At 41.5% G+C, this 20,302-nt stretch overlaps 1 protein-coding gene across 25 annotated transcripts in view; it reads right to left on the bottom strand.

Moving 5' to 3' along the window:
- The window catches only part of RBFOX1 (RNA binding fox-1 homolog 1), a 2,061,409-nt gene that overhangs the window by 379,829 nt on the left and 1,661,278 nt on the right, over positions 1-20,302 (bottom strand). The gene's annotated exons all lie outside the window — the stretch shown is intronic.

The following is a 20,302-nucleotide window of genomic DNA, read 5'->3' as shown; positions in this document are numbered from 1 at the left end:
AGATTTTACAGCTAATATCAGTGCACGTTAATCAGGAACAGAGCATCAGATGACCCTAAATCAAAAGGTAATGCCGTATCTGCAAATACTGCTCACTTGATGACAAAATTCTGCCAGCCTTTCAAGCAGCATCTGGGGAGGGTGAATTTGAATTCCATCTCAAAAGAGACTGGGAAAGAGCCACATCAATGCCACTAGCCCCAAATGATTCTTCAGCATCAATAAATGGGAGAAGTGGGGAAGGAAAATACTCTTCTGTCTCTACAAAATATCCTGGGCACTCAGTATCACTTGGGTGTATATAGTGCATGCACGTTCAAGGGTCACCCTCCTGCCTTTCAGCCACAAGGACCCTTAATTGAATGGTCACACATACCCTGTAGGAAGTAGAGAGTGCCAGAAAACCAGCAATCAGCTAAAAATTCCTTAGGCAGAGGCAACTGCTCAAGTTTTCATTTGACTCACACAATAGTATTGGTAACTTTTTCCTTCCCTCAAATTTACCAGCTACTTAAAAGAATAAAATAAATCACTTCCATTTGCCTTTTTCATAATTCCTTATTATAACTTCCTAAGGCTGTCAAAAGAGCAGGCATTTCCCTAAAGTGGGATATTCTACGAGGGTTTCCATGTCCCAGAGCAAGAAAAACTCCAGTTAGACAGAAAGCAGGACTTCTTCTTTTTTTTTTTTTTTAACATTTATTCATTTTTCAGAGACAGAGAGAGACAGACCACAAACAGCGAAAGGGCAGAGACAGAGGGAGACACAGAATCCGAAGCAGGCTCCAGGCTCTGACCTGTCAGCGCAGAGCCTGATGCAGGGCTCGAAGTTACAAAGTGCAAGATCATGACCTGAGCTGAAGTTGGATACTTAAACGAATGAGCCACCCAGGCACTCCAGGACTTCTTGATCTTAAATATAATTACTTGTGCTGGGGTTAGCTCTCTGACAATGTCCAGGAGTGGCTCAGAAGTATTTTTCTCTCACTTCCAAATTTTGGTATGGGCAGCTCCCTAGTCCAACATTCAGTAATATGAGAAAGGATCTTCAGAAGACCTTATCTCTGCCACAAGCACTTTGAGTCACCTACTTGTTCAAATACTTGGAGGACAGTTAGTGGTTGACTGCTGTCCACGCTGTATTCTAGGCAGTTTTTTCATCTGTAAAATGGGGCTAATAATGTCTCCCTTGTGAAACTGAAACGGGTCTCAGAATTTTTTTTTCCTACCTAATTCATGGACTATTACAATACAACTTTAAAAACAGTGGAGACATTGCATGAAATTAACACCTTAAAAATTGTTTGCCAAGTTAGTACATACGCACACACAAAGACACATGCGCACACGCACACACACACACACACACACACACACACACACACACCATCTGTCATCATCATCATTTCATAAAGGAAAGGGCATTTTATACCAAAAAGTAAGAAGGACATAATCTCAAAATAAAGGACAGCCCTTCAAATTGATTAAATTTCAGTCTATTAAAATTTTCACTAAATTGCCCTTAATTTTCTCATTTAGCTGCAGTCTGTTGAAAATGTCATTATGGAATCAGATGAATCTGTGGATCAGCATTTGGGAACCACCGAGATAATGAATGTAAAGTGCTTCTTAGCACGAGCTCTGGCACACCAAGAATCAACAATACGTGGGAACCGTTGTGGGGATGCTTGAAAACAACAAACAGTCATACTCATTAGGGCTGAATAACACCCTCCTCACCCCAACAGCCTCACTGCAGCAAAACAAACCAAACACTTTGCTCAATTCTGAGTTCCCTGAGCCAGGGAGCCGCACGCCTTTCACAAGGGGAGGAACCTGATAAAGGTCAGACGGGTTGAATTTGTGGCATCCTCAGAGTTTATTTGCTTTCCTCAATGACATAGTGGTTAGGCCCTGTTCATTCCAAGCCACCTGAAATACGATCGCTATGAGGGAGTATTTGGGAACTCTTTCTGGCTCATATGAGGGCATGCAGTATACTGTACGGTGGGGAATACATCCTCCCGAGTCTCACTGCCTAGGCGTTCAGTCCTGGCTCTGTCTCACGCTTCCATGGCTGCTGTTAAATATCTCTGGAGTTACAAGCTCTTAAAACCTCAATTTCATTCTAACAGGGAATGATAATAATTTTGCCTTCCTAATTAAGTTGTTAAAAGATAAAATAATGTAAAACACATGAGTCCTGAGATCGGTGCCTATCACCTAGCAACTACTCAGTACACACTAGTAACTATTATCATTGCATTACTTTTATTCTCAGTCTCTGAGTAGTTGATGACACAGACGTTCCTCCTCCCCCTCCTCCTCCTCTTCTTCTTCTTCTTCTTCTTCTTCTTCTTCTTCTTCTTCTTCTTCTTCTCCTTCTCCTCCTTCTCCTTCTTCTTATTTTGTTTAAAATTACTCAGACAAGACCAACAAAGTCAATCCATTTATAAAACAACTAACTCCAAATGCATTTTTTGGAGAATTCTTTCAAATGCTACAGCACTTATGTGAAAATGTGTAGACATTACCCTTCTGCCACCCAGGTCTTCTGAGTAGAACCGTTTATTTAACCTTGCAGATGCATCAAAGGAACACAAACTTTCATATCAGTCTTGGTCAACTAAATCCTTCGACAGCTAGATCTCATAAAATGTCATGTCTTTCACTACTTTTTGAGGGCTGACTAGGGTAACACATGCAAAGACGCTATTTCTGGCCAATATGGTTGCTCTATTGTTTTCTGAGCTTCCCTCAACCCTGGAAAGTAGGTTTTTATTGCCCGACTTTACACAAGAAGAAATTGAGGCTGCACGAATATATGTACACTTGGACCCACTAGTAAGGGATGCAGGCAGTGTTTCGATCAGGGCTGCTGAACAGAGAAGGCAGAATATATTATTTCCATCATCACGCTATCAAGCAGTAGAGACACTTCTTAAAGAATCATCATTGTCATCATCAACATTTTATTCATCATTGTTTGCAACATCTAAACCTAACGAGCACTACTCTTAAGGATTAGTCTGTGTCTATACAGCTGTGAGATTTCCTCTTTCAGGAACCTATCAGTCACTCTGGCCACCAAACTTCAGAGTATGGAATTTCCCTAGCTTTCTACTCCCTACTTGTAACTGAAGGGGTAAGTCCCACCCCATCCACAGTCTAACTTAAGCTCTTCTAAATAAATAAATAAAATTTAAAAAACAAATACAATTTTTTAAAAGAAGAAAAGGAAACACTCTCATTTGCCAACACCTTTCCATCACCTCCTCTGACAAAAGTTGCAAGCAATACAGGCAATGTTCTATCAGAGCATGCAAATGATACCCCTCAGGAGAGACCCCAGACACAGCAGACAGAACCCCAAATGTAAAAATACCAAAGCAAACAAACAACCTAAGTTCCCATAGGAGCCTTCCTGAAATAATAGGTTCCAGGAGGTGATGCTGAGGGAGAGTGCAGTGTTTGGCACTTGAGAGGGTGGGAGTCTGTTTCCAGTGTATAGGACAGAATGTAAGAGCGTGGGACAAGGGACAGTAGGCGGAAAAGACAAAAACAGCTAAGTGGTGATTTCTCCTAATGAACAAGTGGGTGGGGAGGTCTACTTTGGGAAGCCTCCACACCCCACCCACTCTCTGTGTTGTGACTTTCTGGATGGAACTCGAACAAATCAGAAGGCAAACAAACCTTGCAGAAGATTCTATTTTTCCTCTGTAATGAGCTTGGCTACGAGGTTCTTTGACCCCATAAATGCTCAGAAATATTTATCTTTATGCAACATGAGTCACCTTAAGCATCTCCTACTAGAAGTGACTTCACCTCTAACATCTCAAGTTCTGGAAAAATCCCTTTTGACCTTAACACGTCCAAGGTCCTGTCTTGGCACACAGGCAAGAGCAACCACAGGGATTCTCAGTCCCTGGCGTTATCACTGCACCTTCAAAGGCACCTAATAGTTGGTGGTGAGCTAGGAAGGATGTCAGGACTCAGAACAAAATTGGGTCAGTCTGAAAAAATCGAACGTACATAACAAATGGATCAGATACTCAGCAGAAAACCATCCTGGTTCTCAAGATCTCACCTCACCAAACATACAATCTGAAAACCCAAGTCTTAGTCCCCAAACTCCAATTACCATTTATGTGCACCTCATACTCTTACAACCTCACCTGACCTGCTAGCTCAGGGTTTTCTACTCCCTGTCTCCAGACTCCATTGCAAGAACCCACATATAAAGCTCAGCCCCTCATCATGTTCTGCAACACATCCACTCATAAAAGGCATGTCTGAGTTTAGTAGACAGAGACTGTGGAAGTGTAAGGAAGACTCAATGGGAGAAGAGATTCTCATCTTAGAAGTACAATTCTAGGAGGATTGGTGTGTATCATATCCTTGCAAATGTCACTGAGCTATTCTACCACCATTGACTTTGGTTCAACTCTCTTGGTTCTAGACTTTCTCTGTCATTCTCCTTTTTCCTCTTCATCTTCCCAGAGGGGACCAGAGAGATAATTCTCATTCCTACTTCTTTGTCCCACATTTCCTGCTCCTTGAAGGGATCCCCTCCTAACCCAAGTTTGTATCAAGCCATTTCCCAAAACAAGACAGTACTTTCCAGATGATTTCCTGTGTCCATTATTAAAAGAAGAGCATTTCTTTCACCTGATTTCAGACAGAATAATTTGACGCTCTTTGAGCACAGTGACACATAGGAGAAAAACTATATGTTTCTCTGGCTGGACCTTCTTCCGTGCTTCTGTGACAGAACTGTCATGTGCTCCATAAACACAAGATCTTGTCTGGTGTCATCTTGTGCTTTGTTAGCTCTCTTAACTCATGTACCTCAATTGTCATCACCTTGCATGACCCACATCATGTCACGTCTCTGCTACTCTTCACACACCTGTGAAGGATTTGTAGCAATCAGAGTCCATGCAATCCTAGTCTCTGTGGTTCTGACCTCTCCTCACTGGCTACCCATCGGGAATGATCACGTACCTTAAAGAGCCCCTGCATGTGTCATTACGAAGGTCCTATCCTCGCTGCTGTTTTAACATCCCCCCTAAACAAAATATGTGCACAAGCTTCTCTTCCTCTGTGGCCTTGCCTGTTTGTTAATGGAAGCACCTCCCTTCTATTCAGTTAACCTTGAAACATCAACATTTGCCCTTCATACCTCCCTTTGTTGCTTTGAATAGTCAATTGATTCCCAAACCACATCATTTTTAACTCTCTCAGCTCCAGCTATGAGGCCTCTCTTGATTTTCCATTGCTGCCGTCCCAGTGCCTCACATTATTCTCTTTAGCCTAGATTTAAAAAAAAAAAAAAAAGCAATTCTTCCCTAATTGGTTCCCTTGCTCCCAGTCTCGATTCTTCCCAACTCACACTCTACATGACTCCATGGGGGAATTTTAAATAGACAAAACCAAACACATCAATCTTCTGCTCAAAAGACATCACTGACCCCTCCCATTGCTGAGGTCATGATATTAAATGCTTTACACTGTTACTGTAGCTCCTATCATGCTACATAACTAGCACTTTCTTTAATGTGCCTCCCTTTTTCCAGATTCTGGTCACCTCATACCTAGTCTTGTAATTGCTTATGCCCAGTGCATATTAATACATGGGCAAATATATGTTCTTTGGCTGAGACTGTTTTAATGATATGAGTGTACAAATCCAGGAATACCCAGGGTGTAATTAAATAATCCCAGAATGAAACATGCATCTTTGTACGTTTTGCAATGTCGAGATACAGAAGAGGATGGTAGTACGTGTGTGTGTTTCCCTTCATCCTCCTAGGGGCAGTGCTGGCTATATACTGATAGCACTGTGCTACCCATGAGGATCCTGGTGAACTCAGAGGGGATAGGTCAGCTTCCTCTTACAAATGGGTCAGTCAGTGTCGACAGGGAGTTTCCTATCTACTTGCTGTCTACCTCCTGCCACCCCATCCTTTGCACACTGACATGCATACATCCCATGAGAACTTTATTTTTCCGACTAAATGTTGCATCCATATCATGTTAGAACACCACCTGGCTTAATGTAGTGGGTGTTTATTAAATATTGGTCGAATAAATGAAAAAATTTAAAAATGGCAGTACTAAACTTTTCTACTTCCATGGTCCTAAGGTCCATCTCATTCTCACTAAATGATTCATTCATTCACTGCCTCAATATCTATGTCTTGAATGTATCTGTTATACCCAGCAGACACACTGATCAGGATACATAAAGCAAGAGACAAAATTCATATTCCAGATTAACTTGATAGTTTTAGGTCATCTGGTTTAGAAAATTACCTTTTACAACTCTGTATTGGCATGTAATACAGCATTTCCTCAACATTATGCAACAAATGAAAATACTGAAGTGAATTGGATTATCAGGATAATTGAAAACAGTATTAGTTATCCATACTCCCAACTTCAAATATTGGTGTTCATCAAAGTAGCCTCATTTTTCTCACTGATTGGCTTTATAATAAATGTTTCACATGTGCATTTATAAAATTCATCTCTACTGTGCCCCTTCCATCAGTATTATAAATGGAGTTTCAAGTAAATTTCTTTGTAGAAGGGTTATTACTGGTATAAATGTGCTTATGTGTTTGAGAACCATTGGTTGCCTTGGAACACTGTGAGGCTGAGATCGTACATTTTTCTTCCCGCAGGAAAAAAAAAAAGAATTAAAAGGGCACGTTCTGGGGCCAAAGAGTTTAATCTAACCATATATTGCCTTTTTTATAGTGAAGTGGACGTAAAAAGACGTGGAGGCAGATTGCCAGTTTCCAATCTTGAATCCGTTTTGTAACAGCTGGCTGACTTTGGCCAATTACTTAAATTTCCTGGGCCATGGGGTCTTCATTTATAAGTGGAAAAAACATTTTTTTTTCATAATTTGAGAAACACATAGGATACACGTAGGATAATATATGTACACTGCTCACTACAACCCCTGGCACCTAGTAAGGGCCCTAGGTGTGCTAGTTTCATAACTGCATGGTGCCGATGGTGGTGGTGATGGTGGTGATGGTGATGATGTTGATGAGGGTGACGGACATGGTGTTGGTATGAATGATAGTGATGTGGCTGTTGGTTGGAAACACACGAGTAAGGCAATATAAATTGGCCTCTGAGGGAAAGACAGCTCCATTCTCTCTACTGGAAAGCAAAGGAGCCATTCTTTTCTTCTCTTGCAGCAGAGCCCATTGCTAACTCACGATCCTGCCCTTCTTTCTTAACTGTAGTGTTTCCAGCTAAGGAACCTTGCCTCTTCCTGCTTTCCCTCCTTACAACTGGGCCACAGACATCTCTAAGGAGAGGATGTCTCTTGTATGGCAAGCAGGAGCCAACACCACTATTCCTTTATGTTAATATTTTATGAACTCTTTAGTGAAAACACCAAACAACAGGGTGCTGATACTTCCTCTAATATCGCTTAGATTCTCAGCAGGCTTCCACCCTCCCTTTCCCAACTCCTGCCTCTCACCAGCCAAACCACTCCAATATTTTTCCCTCAGAGACACTGTCATATCAAGATCCACATAATTCCAAGAAATGTCATAAAAACTAATAGCATGTCTGAGAATCATGGGGCATTTACTGCGTGCTAGGTGTTAGGCTAAGTATTTTACTTTCTTTATCACATTTCATCTACCCAGAAATCCAATAAGAAGGTAATTTAACCCTTCCCATTTTACAGATGAGGAAACTGAGGGTAGGAAAAGATAGGTGACATTTGAATCCATACGCTCAATGCCTAGCTCAGGTCAGTATGATTTCCTTGCCTTTACCCTACTTTATTCCATCATGCACTTCTGAAAGTGAGTTTTAAGGCAGAAGGACTGACAATTTAGCAATTGATGTAAGAATTCTCTCAGAGTTGGCTCTTTCTCCAAAAATTAAATCAGATTACAAATTCACAAACTAAGGTTCAGGTTCTCCCAGACCCCTGAGGGCATCTTAAACCAGCACAGGTACTCCTGTTGCCATGGAAACCTGGGCCAGGGTAGAAAAAGCTCAGGCCTTGACCGGATGCCTGAGGGAGGTCTAGGTGACTGTCTTTCCCCTTTTTTCCACAGGGCTTGTATACAATGGATCTAAGTCAGCAAAAACTCTGAGATTTGCTTTGGAGTTCTGGTCAAACAACCATACCAACAACTAGTCTATTGCCTGTTTCATTTGGACTACATTAACTGATTTTGGAAACACAGCTAGGGAAGAATAGAAGGGCATATAAAAAATAGGGGGATGGGTGGAGTAAGATAGAAGCCCACATTTATATGGTATGACCCCATGTATGTAAAGTCAATCTATAGCTATAATTTATAGTCTCCACTGCTAAGTTTATCATCTTCTAATCTGAAGTTATGTATCTACATAGATACTTATAGGCTTCCATGAAACACCCAAATGTTAATAGTAGTGTTGAGACTAATGGCGACTTTTATTATTTTTTTTATTGCTAACTGCATTAACCAAATTTTCTGTACTGCACTTGGGGTACATTGATGATAAGGTATAAGGTTTTTCCTCCTCCTCTTCCTTCTCCTTCCCCTCCTCCTCCTCTCCCTCCTCATCCTCCTCCTCTTCTTCCTTCTTCCTTTAAGTGTCCCAAGGCAGAATAAAAACCACCTCTTCCACATCACAGACCAGGTCAGAGCCTTAGCATGGTGAGAATGGGGGCACAGTCTGCCAGAAATGAGCTTTGACCTCCTCACTATTATAGTCCTTTAGAGACATTGTGATGGGGAGTCCAGAAAGAAGCAGAGAGCGCCCCTGCATAGCTCTTGAGCCTTGCCACCCTCCATGTTAGCCTAATTATAGTCACCAAAGAAGTTTCTTTCTCGTCTCTCCAGGTCCTGTGTGACAGCTCATCATTCCAGTGGCATTTTTGTCGGGAAAACCTCATTTCTATTTTTATTATGAGGACTGCTTGTCTTTACTAGCTCTTTGTACATAGATCAAGACATTATGAAGACCTGCACTTTCCTCAGGCAAATGAGAATTACTAATTTTCTCTCTCTATTAAGTACTGTGCTATCTCCATCAGCTTTAGCAATATTTATTTCACATGCCCACCATGAGAATCCAGGGACAGGGTTAACCTGTTCAGTGCCACACATCTCACACTATAAAGGCTGCTATCATTTATGGACTGTGCTCACTGTCAACAGAAAAAGTAGTCATGTAGCTTCACTCTTAACCTATGGAGACAGGATCTTGTTTAGTGTATGATGTCCAAATTCTCATCCTGCTATTTTTGAGCATAATCACGAGATGAGCTTTTCTTTAAGGGAATGAAGTGAAGACAGAACTCTGATTCCTGAAATCCACATAAAAATTGCGTGATGATCAAGGTAGAAAGGCATGAAAGTTGGGTCATGTGACCCTTAGCCAAAGTCGTATCTGATAATGGTGATGGTGATAAACATTTACCTAACAGCAGAAGTTTCTCCATGCTGAGCATTCCAAAAATGATTTACATACATTATTTTACTTAATCCCCATGCCAAAATCTGTATTCATGCATTCACTCATTCATTCCTTACTTAATTCATATATAAATATTTATAGAGTGGTAAATTATGTTCTAAGGATTGTATAATTCTCCCAGTATACAGTGATTAGACACACAAACAAGCAAAGAGACAAACAAACAAACAAAACTCAGTCTATTTACACTGAAGGAACTAAAAGTCTACTGCTGGAGACAGATTTTAAAAATCAATCAGTTCCTTATAAAACTAACATCACAACAATTTTACTCTTGGGCATTTATCCCAAAGAAATGGAAATTCAGGTTTACACCAGTATCTGTACTGCAGTTTTATTTATAATAGCTAAAAATAGTAATCATTCCAGATGTCCTTCAACAGGGGTAAATAGTTACACTGTGGGACATCCATAATGTGGAATATTACTCAGCAATTAAAAGGAAGTATGAATACACAATAGCTGTAGATGAACCTCCAGAGAATAACGCTCAGTAGAAAAGTCAGCCCCCAAAGGTTATGCACAATATGGTTCCAATTTTGAACTATCTAAGTTTTAAGATTAGTATTTGCCAGGTGTTAGGAATTGGAGGAGGTAGACCTGGTTATAAAAGGACTGGGGAAGAATCCTTTAGGGATGGAACTGTCCTGGATCTTGACTGTGGTTGGGGACCCACAAATCTACGAATGTGATAGAAATGCATGGATCTAAATATACCACCCCTGCTCAACACACACACACACACACACACACACACACACACACACACACACACCACATTAATGCGAGTATAACTGGGCAAATCTCCATAAGATCAGTGGATTATATCAATACAAATACTCTGGTTGCGATACCGTATTACAACTTCTCCCATTGCCACAGCCGGGGAAAACTACACAAAAGGTACATGGAATCTCTCTATATTATTTCTTACAACTGTGTGTGACTCTGCAATGATCTCAATAAAAATTTCCATTAAAAAACAAATTACACAGTTGATTCTCTAAGACTAGTTGTGGTAAATGCTATAAAGGAAAAGAACAAGATTTCACAAATTTAAAAAAGGAAACTATATATAGCCGGGGGCTGGATTTAGATTAAGGGCGAGGGAAGACTTTTCTGAACAGGTGGCATTTCATTGGGCAACTGAAGGATGAGGAGTTGGTGAGGAGAAAGGTGGGTGGCAAAGTGTTCCAGGAAAGGAAACAGTGTGGCAGAGATGTAGAGAAGGACATGCATGCTCAGGGAATAGAAACAGAAGCACCATGGAAAGGAAGAGTCCAGTGTAAGGAGGCAGGAACCCAGGATGAGGACCAAAAGTGAGTGAGTGTCTTAATCCTGTGCAGAACTTACTATTCCACATGTCTTTTGTTGCAGAAAAGTGAGGCTTAGACCATCATCAGGTCACAAAGCTAAGAAGTATCCCCCTTAGGACTGAACATCAAAGCAATAACTGTGTCCACTATCTCCCCTAGAAAAATCTTTAAACATATGCTTGCTGTTTGACCCAGCAACGCCACTCCTGGGTATTTAGCCAAGAGAACTAAAAATGTGTATTCACAGAAATACCTGTACACAAGTGTTTATTGCAACGTTTTCAAAATCAGCAAAAACTGGAAAAAACCCACAGATCCTTCAGCTGTTGAATAAACAAATCATGGAGCATCCACAATAGAATGCTACTCAGCAATAAAAGGCAAGAATGGACTATTGATAGACACAACCGCATGGGCGAATCTCAAATTCATTATACCGAGAGGAAGAAGTCAAACTCAAAGGCTATCTACTTACGATGCCATTTATAGGACATTCTGGAAAAGGCAAAACTAGAGGGACAGAAAAGAGACTGGTGATTTCCGGGGGCCGAGGCTGGGGACTGACTACAAATAGACCCAAGGGAGTGTTTTTGGAATGATAAACATGTTTGATATCTTGATGGTGGTGGTGGTTACATCACTGGATGATTTTGTTGACACTTGAAGAACTATATGCTAAGAAGGCAAGTTTCACTGCATGTAAATTATACCTTGAGAAGCTTGACTTTGATAAAATGACTGTATGGGATGAGCACATATAGATTAAAGCCTGAGAAGACCCCTTTTCACTTCTGGGAAGCTTTGGGCAACAGTATTAGTCTCGTTTTCAGAAGATGCAGTGGAGGAAAACTGAATGCGTATACAGGTTCTGTGGAGTGTGAGGCAAGGATGACCCACTCTTCCTAGTCTCAAAATCCAGAGATGGAGCAGGTGGACTCTGTTCTGGAAGGCAGAACGCCTCCTTATTTTGCCAGCCTGGGGAAGTAACCTAAGTCCTCTGAAACACGGGAATTTGCTCATTTTACAAGGAAGGCAAGACTGAGTGGCACAGAACAGCTAAATAAAGTCAAGGTACACGTTGTGTTTTTCTTCATCTTTGCAGAGGACCAAAACTGTATGCTCTGGGGTCATCGAAGTCACACTCAAGACTTGGACTCCAAAGTCAGTCCCGATCCACAGCAGAAACATCCTGCTCCAAATGGAGGTCCGACCATGGAGGGAACCAAACACCCTCACAACATCCTGAGGGCCAGCAAATATACCAACATCTGCAAATATACCATTCGCTGCCATGGATCTGTTCTTACCAGGCCCATGGGTTTCTCAACGCTCTTACCCTGTGGGGGTCATAACGAGCTGAATGATCAGTTTCCCTTTCAGCTTTTGTGAGTCTTTGGAGGCTAGTTCTGAAACAGGGATAGAAGGCTTGGCCATTTCTGGAAGTTGCCTTTTGTTGTGAGGTTTCACTTTCGAGAAAGATGAACTGAGCCATCTCAGAGAGCTGGTTCACGTCAGGCAATATTAGCATGAGCTGGCATCTTACATCATGCCTGGCCTGCTAGCGAAGCAAATGGATCTGATTAAAGTCAGCCTGACTCTCACCCGACCTCTGGGCCAGACCACCCTTCTTTTCTTTCCCCATAACACTTCAATTTTATCGCCAGTACTGCCCTTATCATAGCATACGTTCATCACACCTTCCTCCATCTGGTTCCTGAGTGCCGGTTTACCCTAAAGATGGCAAGTGCCACAGGACAGGACTGGGCTTCTTGGCCACGACTACCTGAATACTTGGTTCAGGCCTGGGTGTGACAAGAGTTCAGTAAATGCTTGCTGAATAGACGAATAATAGAAAGCCTGGTGTACGCACAGAGAAATGAATTCAAGAGCAAACCCCCAAAGAGACCACCTGGTGAAAAGTAGAAAATATCATTAACTGAAAACAAGACATTTTCGAGAAATCCGCATTTCAGCTTTACCAAACAGACACTGTAGCACTTCGCCCAAGTGACATGTTATATGCAGAGAATATGCAGCATTTTTTCCTATTACAGTGAGGCGTACTCAGTAAGTCAGAGAGGTTAGACCTCAGCACGGGGTCCCGTATGGTCAAAGATCCATGTTTAAGAGAGAGAGAGAGAGAGAGAGAGAGACAGAGAGAGAGACAGAGAGAGAGAGACAGAGAGAGAGAGAGACAGAGAGAGACAAATGGAAAGAAAATACACATTAAGAAAAAAGAGTCTCCAGAAGCCTTTGTCACATTTACAATCAGAAAAAGTAGTAGGACTTTTTATCAGTCCCTCATCAGTATTTATATTTTAAAATCCAGCTCCTAAGAGAGCCATAACCAAATATTTTTTTAAGGAAATGAAACAACACATAATCAAACTTTAACTGTCTCCACTCTTTAGCCCTGGTCAGAATAATTCTCTTTCGATGAGATAAATTTAGTCTGAGAACAAGACAGCCTTGGCCCAGCTGCATAATTCACTGGCAGCTTTAATCTCCAGAATGAATATTAGTGTGCACTTCAGGTTTTATTGCATTTTTTTAAACAAATGATATTTTAAGTTCAAAGTGAATGTATTATGAGTTGGCAATTTGTAATATGTTTTCACTAAAAAGGAAATCAAAATAAAATTCCTTTAGACCTTCTGATGCGAAATGCAGACTTGAGAACAAACTGAATGTCGAGAATGTAGGGTAGGAAGGCAGAAAAACAGAACTCAACACAAAACAGATATAGTCAGTAGATAGTCGTGATCAACTTTTAATGCACCGTACAAGAATGGATGAACTTCCTTATAAGAATATGCTAATAATACAGAACAAAGCTGCACCGTGCAAAGGGATCTATTTGGTCAATCATCAAAATGGTTTGCCTTCAAAAGGTCCAGCAACCCGTGGTTTGTAAATGTCAAATACATATAGGAGTCTTTATGCAGATATTTTGGTCTTGGGCAACTTTCAGGTTCAGATATTTACAGTCATAACACAGGTTCAATGGAACATTGCTATGTAGCTGGTAGTACTTGAAAATTCAGTAAAAAAGTGTGTGAATAGGCATAGGTTTGCATGTGGACAATTGGTTGAGTCAATAAATCAAGTATTGCCACATCAACCATTTCCAACTTAAAATTATGTCTGTGGAATTTTCCTTAGGGTTTTAGAAACTAAGCAGAACTAAACACCAGTCTGATACATTAAGCTATCCCTTTAGCTATGTATGCAGTGAATTGCATGACAGGTTATGCTGACATTAATCTGCGCTGACCACCAATAAGGAACTGGCAAAGGATTCTTGCCTCTTGTCCTTGAAGTCTTCATCTGTCTAAATCTTGGTTTTTCTCTACCATTTTTTTCCTCTTAATAGTTCATATCCTTCTTCCCCAAGCTGATGATCCTGTTATGAAATGGGAACGTTTCTAGAAGGAACATAGCTGCAAATGATTCCCAAACTCTAAGAGGTGGAAATTTTTATTTTAACTGGCATATCAATTTCATCCTAACTAGTATTCGCATGTTCCAAGTCCTCAGTGGTGGACTCAGCTTCCTTGTGATTTGCTAATTAAATATCTTGACTATTCTTCGCCTAAAGAAGTCTCAAGAGTATGATCTTTGGATGAATTTCTGCTCTAGCAGACCCTTCTCAAGCTTCTTGGGCATTGAAGAAACCCTGCTGTTAAGATCAAGAACTAATGACAGTCCAGATTTAAACACTCATATTTATATTACCATTCAGATTATGTTGGTTACAAAGACCACTAGTTACACTGACTACTATAATAATCCTAACTATATGGTGTCCAGTGTACCTTCATCTATAAGGACAGCAACCTTTGGGTGGCTCAGAGGAGTTTTAACCATCCCACCCAGAGATGGGGTGGGAGATGGGGAAGGCTTCCAGGAAAGATTTCTAAGAGGAGGGGGCATCCGATAAAAAAAATCACACGGGATTTTCTCTGAGTAGCTATATTTCCATTGCAGTGAATATCATGATATTTTGCTCCTAATAATCCATCCTCATCTTTGTTAATAACCAACAGATACCATTCCTCCAGGATGAATAACATGAGAAAAAAAATCATTAAATAAAAGTCGGTTAATTGCATTTCTTAAGAAACCCAACTTTTTAATGTTTCTTCTGAGAGCAGAACAGCGGTATAGTCAAAGATCAATTATCTTTTTTTTTCTTTCTCAAAAAAAATATTGCAGAATACAACACTTGCTTTTCTTAAAGGGCTGCAGACACATTCCCATTTCTTTCCATAAGAATAACTTGAAAAGGATGCAAAGTTATACAATCTACAATTCACTGCACACAAGCTGCTTTTGATTCTATTGCCTCACAAACTAGATACTTTGCTGGGAAGCATAAAACTGTTTATCACTAAACATTTGAGATTCCACTCAGATAATTTACACATAATTAGACAGAAGCCCACACTTCCGAGCAGCCGTATTACCTCCTCTCTAACAGACTATTCTTAAGAACATTTTTGGTAGCATAATGAGTATTTTATGAGGATTTGTAATCAGTCTTAACGTAGGTGGGAACAAAGGTGAATTACTCCTCAACACGATCAAATCATTACATAACTCAGTACAGAATAATGATGAGCTGAGGTTGGCAGAGGTAACCTGCCCAGGTATTTGGAGGAATTGGGAAGTTCTGGTCTTTTCCACAGGCATAAAAGAAATTAAGTGATCCCTTAGGAAGAAGAAAAAAAAAAAAAAAAAGAAATCAGCCAAGAAGAGCAGCCCCTATCCTTTGCTCACCATCAGGGAAGAAGACAAAAAGACAAGAGTATAGAGGAGGGAAGAAAAGCTAATGGTATTTTCTCTACATACAGCCTCTTTAGCCCTCATGGATGCCTAAGCTCTTTGGGGTCCACTCTTGTCTTTTCTAGACATCTTCTGTCCTAAGACATAAACAAATCCTTGGTAGGGAAAACCAAGCCAGCTGTCTCCAAACAGAGACCATGACCATCACTCAAATACAGAGTCATCGGGGAGGAGAGGAACATTAGGGGGCACGGGGAAAAGTGTCACCATTCCATGACACAAAGACCGCAACCAGAAATAGCTCGGTCTCTGGATACTGCATCACTCTGAAGCTGCACTTCAGACTTGGCACTGTGCCTCCAAGGGGTATTTCAAACTTGCCACCTTGCGTGGTCCCTTTGAATCTACAAAGCTGAGTTATCTGGTTTCCATTTATGGATAAAGAATCGTGTTTTGGTTGTTCTTTCTTGCCTTTTCAACCAGAAGGGGTCTGTATCATGCTTTTATGCATGTAACTGAAGAAGCTAATAATTTCAGCTGTATTCCGTTTATATCATGACACAAGTGCAGCTCTCCCCGCCACAGATTACTTAGAAGGGGAGCCCAGGGCTAAGCTTTAAGGCAATCCTTGGGGCTGCTGCTTATATTCTTGGCTCCTGGACACGTTGGACTAGATACTCTCTGAGGTCTCACCCAGCTCTAAACCAGCAACATGGAAAGCTACAACTACAAGACGATCCCTTTGACACTGCAGACCACAAAGTAGGTTTGGATGCTGGTGGCATATACAATCAAGACAAAGTCTATTAATTTTGTAACTATGATCTTGGGAGACAGTGAGTTGAGAACCCCAGCTGTGCTCCTCCCTTTGTGTGCTAAGCTCAACATTTATACAGGGTTCATCTCAACATTTCATCCAAAGTCAGCAGGCTTTCCAGAACAGGCTCTTCACTACAGAAAGCCAACAAATGAAAACAAAACCAATAATAATAATTTCCATATAATCATGGAATCAAATGTATGTATGCCAAAAACTTATGTACAAGAACATTTGTGCTATATTGACTTATGTCAATGCCTGGCAAATAGTAGTTCCCAGTAGACATTTGATAAATAAATGGATGATGAAGGATCACAAACAACATACAGTCTAAAATTGAGGAATGGTTGGGGCATCTGGGTGGCTCGGTCAGTTAAGTGTCCGGCTTCGGCTCAGGTCATGATCTCACAGTCCGTGAATTCAAGCCCAGTGTCGGGTTCTGTGCTGACAGCTCAGAGCCTGGAGCCGATTTCGGATTCTGTGTCTCCCTCTCTCTCTCTGCCCCTCGCCTGCTCACACTCTGTCTCTCTCTCTCTCAAAAATAAATAAACATAAAAAAATTTTTTTAATTGAGGAATGGTTAGCTAAGGGTAATCTATTCATATATTTGAATATTATATAGCCATTTGAAATCAAGTTTTCAAGCAACATTTAATGACATTCATGGGAAATAACCTTGGCACAATGCTATTTTGGAATGAGTTAATAATATATTGTATGAATTGAATTAAATGTTTCCTTTTTCCCTTCCTTCCTTCCTTCCTTCCTTCCTTCCCTCCATCCATCCATCCATCCTGCCAACTATCCATCCACTCATCCATCCCAGACATAAGCATAAGCACACTGAATAACAAAGACCGGGTGGCTCCAGAGTCCTACCTGCTCAACATTGCCTTCCCTGCCCCCACCACTCCTTCTGGACCATGCACTCAGATTCTTGAGCTTCCTGAAGCAGATCAAAAGTAAATGATCTCACCCAACCCTCTATACCTGGCCCGTAAGGAAACCTAGTCCCAGAGAGAAGAACTGATTAGCCTACATTAGTAGTAGAAATAAGTTCACAACCAAGAGGTCCCAAACTCTCAGGCATTCAACCTATGGATGAGTTTCCTAAGCTAACAGAGCAGTGTGTGTGTGTGTGTGTGTGTGTGTGTGTGTGTGTGTACATGCACATGCATGCCTGCACTTTGCATTACTTCCTTATTGTGTGTCCTTGGGTAAGGTAGTTAAACTTCTGAATTCCAGTTTCCCTAAACAGAAAATGGGGCTAAAATAGACCCTTTTTTATGAGCTTACTGTAAAGATTAAATGACTCAATACAAGTAGACACCTGGAACATAGTAAGCACTCAATAAGCATTCGCTAATTTTACATTATTTACTAATGCTGTTATTACTATCTGAATGATAGCATAAATCTCTTGGAGAGACAGAGGCACTATAAACAGATACTTCAGTTGGTTTCCTGGATTTCATAAAGCTAGTGGGAAATTCCACACTTGGGTTTTTTCTACTGCTTTGTGTCATTTCAAATATTTAAGTGCTGAGTTTTAGTTTGCGGACAGGACTATCCTTCAACCACTGTTCAGTAACATTCCTTGGGGATTTAATAAAAAGTATTATGGACTTAAGTAATACCACGGAAAAACAGAAACAATCGATGACATATTGAGAGAATTACATAATACACTTATGTACGGCAGATAATGAAATTATGCAGTAGCAGAGAGAGAGCGCGCACACAAATGCGGCATTGGGAAAATAAACGGTTTTATGAACAGCCCGATGAAATGGATGTGGTAAAGCCTTCTGAATTGTGTCCCCACTGATGGGGGATTTGGATGAGACTAGTTGAACATCTTCTGTCTCAGAATCATGCCCACCTTTCAGCAGAACCACACTTTACAATTTGAAAAGCAGTTCCTCTTATGTTTCCTCATTCATCCTCATAAAAACCCTGAGAGGTAGGTGTCTCCTTTTCAATTTCTCAATTGAGGAAACCCAGGGAGAAAGATGTGAAACAGCCTACTCCAGGTCACCGAGCCTCAAGGAGACAGAACTGGGATGTGCACTTCAGTCTGGTGACCCGTTAGGCACTGAAGAAAACCCAAAATGGACCCATTCTTGTTTACAACGTATTAGAATAAAATGCTTACAGATCAGTAACCACAGAGCCATCGTCCAGAACATCAGCTCCACCCAAAGTCTGGATGGGGTTGGACCAGGTAACGCAAAGACATGGCAAAGAGTGGGGTTTCCATCAGTACAACAGCCTGGGGTCCCTGGTGAGGACAAGGGGGAGACAGAGGGAAGAAAGGGAGGGAGGTAAGCCAGAGTCATGTCTCCTGTGAGAGGAATACAGAGCAAGAGAACGCTGCTGGGAGGCCTCTCAAGGAGCATATGGGGAGATTACAAACCCCAAACATGGGGGACATGTAGGCTGGGGCCACAGCGCCAGCCCCCCCACCCCCACCCCCACCTCTCTGTTCACAAGAAGAGTGTAAAGACTTCAAGGGGGCTCAAGTAGCATGAGTGATCCAACAGGGGAGGCAGAGTTGTCCTGGGGGGCTGGTGCCCCGATTTCAGGCAGGTTTACACGCACAACGGATGAGGGAGAAGAGCTCCCAGGAGCAGCTCTGAGATTGTGCCTGAATGACTCTACCTAGACATTTCCAATAAGATCTTGGGAGATAGCCACCTGTGGGTATCTACTCTGGCTCTCTGGAAATATGGCAGCTTTCCCCCACCCTTATGAAACACTTTCTTTTAAGTCAGTGGTTCCCAACATCTAGCATGAAAGCCATGGGAGGCACATACATGGTCTTTGCTGGTAGCCATTTTATTGATTGACTGATTGATTGATTTAAATGATTTATTTTTTATTTTTTTAACGTTTATTTATTATTGAAAGACAGAGAGAGTCAGAGCATGAGCAGGGGAGGGGCAGAGGGAGAGGGAGACATAGAATCTGAAGCAGGCTCCAGGCTCTGAGCTGTCAGCACAGAGCCCGACATGGGGCTGGAAATCACAAACCGCGAGATCATGACCTGAGCCAAAGTAGGATGCTTATCTGAGCCACCCAGGTGCCCCGATTTACTTATTTTTGAGAGAGAGAAAATGTGAGCGGGGTGGGGCAGAGACAGAGGGGGACTGAGGATCCCAAGCAGGCTCTGTGCTGACAGTACAGAGCCCGATGGGGGGCCTGAACTCACAAACTGTGAGATCATGACACAAGCCAAAGTTGGATGCTTAACTGACTGAGCTACCCAGGCGTCCCTCCTCGTATTTATTTTTAATACTAAGTTACTTGTATAGTTCTACTTCAGCTTATAACATTTGCCACTGGGGCACTGTAGTGGCTCAGTCAGTTGAGTGTCCGACTTTGGCTCAGGTCATGATCTCACTGCTTGTGAGTTCGAGCCCCGTGTTGGGCTCTGTGCTGACAGCTGGGAGCCTGGAGCCGCCTTCGGATTCTGTGTCTCCCTCTCTTTCTGCCCCTCTCTTGCTCACACTCTGTCTCTGTCTCTCTCAAAAATAAATAAACATTGAAAGAAATTTGCTGCCATAACATAAATATATGAATAAAAGCAAATCATTAGATATTTAGTAAATAACAACTGATAGCAAGAAAATGACAAACATAACGGTGGTACATGCATGGCTGAGGTGTCACTAGCCTGCTCTAGAGAACTTTTTAGATAGGAAAGAAAGGCAACTCTATGCATCTGGAGTGGGGGTGGGGGGGGCAGGGGCAGTGTTAGCTGTTGGCTCCTCCTATCCACCGAAGCTTCCCTTGGTTCCAACTCTGCTCTCTTTGAGGCTGAGATGCCTGCGGATGTTCTCACGTACAAAAGGGATGCAAATCAAACATT

Source organism: Panthera pardus, unplaced genomic scaffold (assembly GCF_024362965.1).
Source record: "Panthera pardus isolate Hobbes unplaced genomic scaffold, ASM2436296v1 HiC_scaffold_5, whole genome shotgun sequence".
Lineage (NCBI taxonomy): Eukaryota > Metazoa > Chordata > Mammalia > Carnivora > Felidae > Panthera > Panthera pardus.
The sequence above is the reverse complement of the archived record's forward strand: the minus strand, read 5'-3'. Positions and strand labels throughout refer to the sequence as shown.